We start from the raw sequence: 7,044 nt of genomic DNA on the forward strand, positions 1-7,044 counted from the left end.
AGTAAATGTACTTAGTTATTTTCCAAAACTACTGTGTTGTTGGTGTGGACTGTAATATAAAAAGGTGTTTCTGTGAAAAATGACCTGGGAGAACTGGGAGATCCTTTGTCAGGAGCCTTACATATATAAGCTTTAGCTGTACTTTAGTATTTTGTCAGCATTGTACAGTAGCTGAATAAACCTTTGTGAAGTTAGGCCTACATTGCACTACCTGCAGTAATTTTTACAGTGCCTTGCGAAAGTATTCGGCCCCCTTGAACTTTGCGACCTTTTGCCACATTTCAGGCTTCAAACATAAAGATATAAAACTGTAATTTTTTGTGAAGAATCAACAACAAGTGGGACACAATCATGAAGTGGAATGAAATTTATTGGATATTTCAAACTTTTTTAACAAATAAAAAACTGAATAATTGGGCGTGCAAAATTATTCAGCCCCTTTACTTTCAGTGCAGCAAACTCTCTCCAGAAGTTCAGTGAGGATCTCTGAATGATCCAATGTTGACCTAAATGACTAATGATGATAAATAGAATCCACCTGTGTGTAATCAAGTCTCCGTATAAATGCACCTGCACTGTGATAGTCTCAGAGGTCTGTTTAAAGCGCAGAGAGCATCATGAAGAACAAGGAACACACCAGGCAGGTCCGAGATACTGTTGTGGAGAAGTTTAAAGCCGGATTTGGATACAAAAAGATTTCCCAAGCTTTAAACATCCCAAGGAGCACTGTGCAAGCGATAATATTGAAATGGAAGGAGTATCAGACCACTGCAAATCTACCAAGACCTGGCCGTCCCTCTAAACTTTCAGCTCATACAAGGAGAAGACTGATCAGAGATGCAGCCAAGAGGCCCATGATCACTCTGGATGAACTGCAGAGATCTACAGCTGAGGTGGGAGACTCTGTCCATAGGACAACAATCAGTCGTATACTGCACAAATCTGGCCTTTATGGAAGAGTGGCAAGAAGAAAGCCATTTCTTAAAGATATCCATAAAAAGTGTCGTTTAAAGTTTGCCACAAGCCACCTGGGAGACACACCAAACATGTGGAAGAAGGTGCTCTGGTCAGATGAAACCAAAATTGAACTTTTTGGCAACAATGCAAAACGTTATGTTTGGCGTAAAAGCAACACAGCTCATCACCCTGAACACACCATCCCCACTGTCAAACATGGTGGTGGCAGCATCATGGTTTGGGGCTGCTTTTCTTCAGCAGGGGCAGGGAAGATGGTTAAAATTGATGGGAAGATGGATGGAGCCAAATACAGGACCATTCTGGAAGGAAACCTGATGGAGTCTGCAGAAGACCTGAGACTGGGATGGAGATTTGTCTTCCAACAAGACAATGATTCAAAACATAAAGCAAAATCTACAATGGAATGGTTCACAAATAAACATATCCAGGTGTTAGAATGGCCAAGTCAAAGTCCAGACCTGAATCCAATCGAGAATCTGTGGAAAGAACTGAAAACTGCTGTTCACAAATGCTCTCCATCCAACCTCACTGAGCTCGAGCTGTTTTGCAAGGAGGAATGGGCAAATATTTCAGTCTCTCGATGTGCAAAACTGATAGAGACATACCCCAAGCGACTTACAGCTGTAATCGCAGCAAAAGGTGGCGCTACAAAGTATTAACTTAAGGGGGCTGAATAATTTTGCACGCCCAATTTTTCAGTTTTTTATTTGTTAAAAAAGTTTGAAATATCCAATAAATTTCGTTCCACTTCATGATTGTGTCCCACTTGTTGTTGATTCTTTACAAAAAATTACAGTTTTATATCTTTATGTTTGAAGCCTGAAATGTGGCAAAAGGTCGCAAAGTTCAAGGGGGCCGAATACTTTCGCAAAGCACTGTACATATATACATGCACAAACACACACATCTATGGACATACATGTATTATATATTTCAAAATATAGCAAAACAGCCTTTTAATATATGTGACATATTTCTACAGTTACACATACTTCATCTGCATAAATGCTCATACATTGACTAGTAATTTATGCCTTCTTACATTAACTGAACATACTTCCCAAAATATGGCCAGTTCTTGTCATGTAAGTATGTGGTATCAAAATATGCCAAAAGTTAATACAGTAGTATCTTTAAGATACTATTGTATGTGTTGCACAAATACCAAGTGGCACTTTGGGCTTTTACTAGAGAACTCAAATTTCCAGCCCCTGCACCAACTTTTTAAACATTTCTTTATTTTGGCTATTCACATCATTTCAACTAAAAGCATGCTGTAACTATGCGGACAGCTGCATCTACGGGCTTGCATTGCGGGCCAGCCGCGTATACTGTGGCTGTAGAGATGTGCTGTGACCGCTGTACTAACCTCCTACTGTCTTCCCAAGCCAGCAAGGATCAGCTCTTCTTGGGAATAAAATTCTGAGGCTATATTTGAGCTTTTCATGCAACCAAAATGCATTATCTTCAGACAATACGTCAGTATCTTCACCTGAATTTTTTTTTTATGTGTGTATTCTACCATTAGCTCCAGAAGTAGTTTGGAAACAACAGTTTGAAAACATACAAGATTTATCCAAACAAGCTCTTTTCTGGGGATTGTATCGATTTTAATCAATAAAGCTGATTAAAATCTTATTTTGTGTTGGGACAGCCAAACATCTAGGTCACCGCTGTACTTCGTTTTCCAGTCTTAAATTTGATGGAGACTACGAGAATACCTTGCAAGTCATTGTAAATGGCAATGTAACTTTAATATTGTGTTTTCATTTCTCTCTTTTGCTCAGTAGAACCACACCCATACACAGCCAATAAAGTGAATATAATTATGCAAGTGTCCCCTCTTGTGTCTTGACCGACAGCTGGTGGCAAGCGTCATATTAAAAAAAAATAAAAACAAAGCAGAAATTGAACTTAACTATGAAATCAAACTGGACTTCTTCTTGTTGTTGAGTGATCTGAACATCACCTGCAGGCTAGATGTCAACCTAGTGGTCACAGTTCAATGTATATGGGCAGGACTCCAAGTAAAATGCCCAGAACTTGTGCTTGTTTCCCAGTTTTTTGCATCCAAGCAAAAACACAACTTTTCAGACACTGGCAAACAAAAAAACATAGCACATTCATTCCAGTTCATTTCTCAAGGCCTGTAACTTTGGTTGGAGCTGCTTCCTACCACCATCAAGATTTATGAAGACAACCTGTATGAACTCAAAGAAGCCACTTAGCTTCTCAGGGCAGCTCAAATAGAGAGCATAGATCAGTCCAAATAAAATGATCAGTGAATCTGGCCAAGATCTGTGAGACGTTACGACCTGATCCTCGAGGACGATTGACATGTGGTGAGTTTCAAAAGGAACTCCTGCAAGCACCTCCTCTTCACTGACCACTGCCACTAGACCCACTGCTCCCTCCTGGGTCACCTCCAATTCATCCTGAAAATGTTATACATGTTCAGGATATGTGAGTGTAACTAAACAGATCAAAAGTTTATGAAAAGGCTAATAATGTAAAAAAAAGAAAAAAGAAGAAGAAACCCAAGTTTCGCGAAGTAAGCTTAGAGTCAAAGATTATTCAGGTGGACTAATGTCCTTGTACAGAATTGGGGAGAGTTATACTACAGGTTTTAACTTGTTGATGTTTAGCTCCGAATATCTGATAAGGTGACTGCTTTACAGATGAGACCTCTTAGCTTTACAACCCTATGAACTTAATCAGGATATGCTGCTAATTTGCATATTTGGTAAGTTGCACATGCATGCTTTAGAATGGCACTATATTCTTCTGTTGGTAATTTGTTAGATATTAGTAAATCAGTCAGATAATTGTTAGACATTAATCAGTGACATGCAGTCAGGGGAGGCAGGTGAGGCAGAGCCTCCCCTGTCAATCTTGAAAAGAAAAAAGGTTAACCATAAAATATAATAAATATTAATATTTGTTGGCTGGTGTGTGTTGTAGGCCCTTTTGCCGTTCGAATCCGATGTTGAAGGAATTTTTTTCAATAAATAATAGCACAATTTCCGTATGTCCCATTCAAATACATGGAGGAGATGCGCGATGAGGCAGCACTTTGCTGTGCCTCTCGGTGGATCGTGTAATCCTCACAAACTGTATGCGATGCAAATAGTGTGTCGCTGTCCCTCTATATATCGCAAATAAAATGCTTTCAAACACTCATTATATGCTCTGCCTTGCCATAATCTGGATAATGTATAAAATGTAGTTCTGTAACGTGTTTAGGCTCGCAGATTAACCATAAAACCCAGTAAAAAAAGTTACTCGATGAGGCAAACAGTACGCCTGCCTCAAGGCAGAGGGCGCTAGTGAGCCCACAGATTCTTGCGCTACCTACAATCTTCTTCGTCTTTATTGAAAACATTTGTTTTAATATTGGATTCGAACGGTAAAAGGGTTTGTAATACATACCAGCTGACAAATGGATTTTGTGTACAAGTAAAGGTAAGACCATAAACTTTTATTTTTTCTAGTTAGAAATAAGCTCAAGTGGAATAAATTTTAACCTCAAATTAAATATGGGTCACGTGTGTGTGAATAATGCTGATATGAGATATAAAACATAACGCATCGTCTGTTAACAGACAATTTGTTAACGGTTCATTTGTATTTGTAAATCTGACTGTAAAAGAGTCACTGACCGCACGTCACTGACAATGTGTTGAATTATATGTGTTAATAATTATGTTAGTAATGCAATTTAGTAAGATTCAAAGTCTGCTCTGATTAAAGGTTAGAAGATAAAATGTTGATTCTGAAAGGGTACCAATTGTTTTCTTATATTAATCTTGTTATAATATTATGTCTGAATGAATGTCTTAGTTACGTATCACGCAACAACATACACACACACATACACACACACACACACACACACATTGAAATTCCTCATTTTGTTATGCCTAGGTAAAGCACAGTGGCTCCATGCAGCTGGAGCACTAGGTAAGAGATGGAGTCTGCGGACGGACTTCATCTGTGTGAGGGGTTAGCCCAAAACTTATACAATGTATCAGGCTCTGTGTTTCCGGGCCTCTCTTCACTTCCAGCTACCTGCGCATTTGTCTGGGGGTGGGAGCAACCCGGGTTGTTTTTGTTTTTGTAATGTTACTTGTGGTAAAAATAAATCAGCACTAAATGAAGAAAGATGGACTCCTTTGTTATTCAGATCTGTCCAATAAAAGAACTGGGGTATTACACTGTTGACCTGATTATTCATTCATTCATTCATTTTCTACCGCTTAGTCCCTGAACGGGGTCACGGGTGGGGCCAGAGCCAATCCTGGCCGGCAATCGGGCGAAGGCGGGGTAACATTAGAAAAACAAAAACAACCCGGGTTGCTCCCACCCCCAGACAAATGCGCAGGTAGCTGGAAGTGAAGGTCCTGATTAGGTCCTACACATCCTCATTTTTATCTGTTCATATTCTTATATTGACTGTACAATTCTTGTGTTATTTATGTAAATAATGTGCCCTTTAAGCCGAGAGCTGCTGGAAGAAATTTCGTTGTGCTAAACAGCCAGCCCCAGGGGGTGTCAGCCAGCATTGTCCTTCACATTTCACAACCTATAATAACTGAAGAAGAGGCTGACATTGATACATTGATTATCATCTGGCTACACCTTCTATGCAATGACCATCTGTAGAGCCTGAGGTAAGTGTGTGATGCTGTTGCAGGATACTGAATGTGAGACACTCCTGCTTTGGGAGAGAGAGAAACTAGGTGCTAAGTATAATTTTTTATTTTTTCATTATTCTAGGTTGTGGCCAGCACCAGACAACAGAAGTGCTGTGGAGTGCATGGACCCAGGAAGGACAGAAAAACACAATATACATGCATCAAGTGCAAGACATACATATGCAACACACACTCAAGAAGACTCTGTCCTTCATGTGTTGAATTGTGTTAATAATTATGTGTTAGTAATGCAATTTAGCAAGATTCAAAGTCTGCTCTAGTCTGCTCTGATTCAAGGTTAGAAGATAAAATGTTGATTCTGAAAGGGGTACCATGACACCAATTGTTTTCTTGTATTAATCTTGTGTTATAATATTATGTCTGAATGAATGGTTTAGTTACGTATCACGCAACAACATACACACACACACACACACTGAAATTCCTCATTTTGATATGCCTAGGTAAAGCACAGTGGCTCCACGCAGCTGGAGCACTAGGTAAGAGATGGAGTCTGCGGGCGGACTTCATCTGTGTGAGGGGTTAGCCCAAAACTTACAACATGTATCTGGCTCTGTGTTTCCGGGCCCCTCTTCACCTTGTTAGGTATTTTTAGTCAGATAGACATTGGTTAGACACTTCATGCATTAGAAATGTTTAGTGTAGACAGGATGTCTAGCTCAGGCTGTAAAATGCTTAGTCATTCCCATAGGGTACTCCAGGTTGTTCATGTTCAAGGATAACTAGATAGAAAGTTGATTACTGTTAGGAGACAGAATGTTTAGTATTATTAATATGACGTGTGTAATCATAATATTTTCTTATGCTTAGTGTCATGACATGTCACTAGATGCCATGTCAGAATGTTTTAGACACACACCACACAATCAACAGACAATCACACATTGATTTTCTTCATGCTTTGACTACTGCTCTGGCCAGCTGCAAAGCTGGCACCGGAGACGTCACGGTTTGGCGTCCCTGAGTAGTATGGGGTTAGCCCAAAGTGATATAATGTATAGGCCTGTTATGGTTCAGGCCTTTTCATCTTCCAGCTGCCTGCGTGCGTTGGAGGTGCAAAGACTCCTGAGCATGTAATATTAATTTTACCTGTGTTCATTGAATAAATCAGCACTGTTTTGAAGTTACTCGGACTGCTTCGTCTCTCAGAGTTAACGTGGTGAAAAGAACGGGGGTCCAACAAAGGGAAATAAATGTATTAAAATAACCAAAGGTCAGTAGTTCTGGACAATCATCAATACAGCTGTAATATGCATAAACAAGTAAGATAAAGTTATGAAAGGTAACTAAAGGTATGAGAAGTAACTAAAGCTTATAAAGTAACTAGAGTCTATAAGACTCAAATCTTACA

The sequence above is a fragment of the Monopterus albus genome, unplaced genomic scaffold (genome assembly GCF_001952655.1).
Source record: "Monopterus albus unplaced genomic scaffold, M_albus_1.0 scaffold4.1, whole genome shotgun sequence".
NCBI classification, from domain to species: Eukaryota; Metazoa; Chordata; class Actinopteri; order Synbranchiformes; family Synbranchidae; genus Monopterus; species Monopterus albus.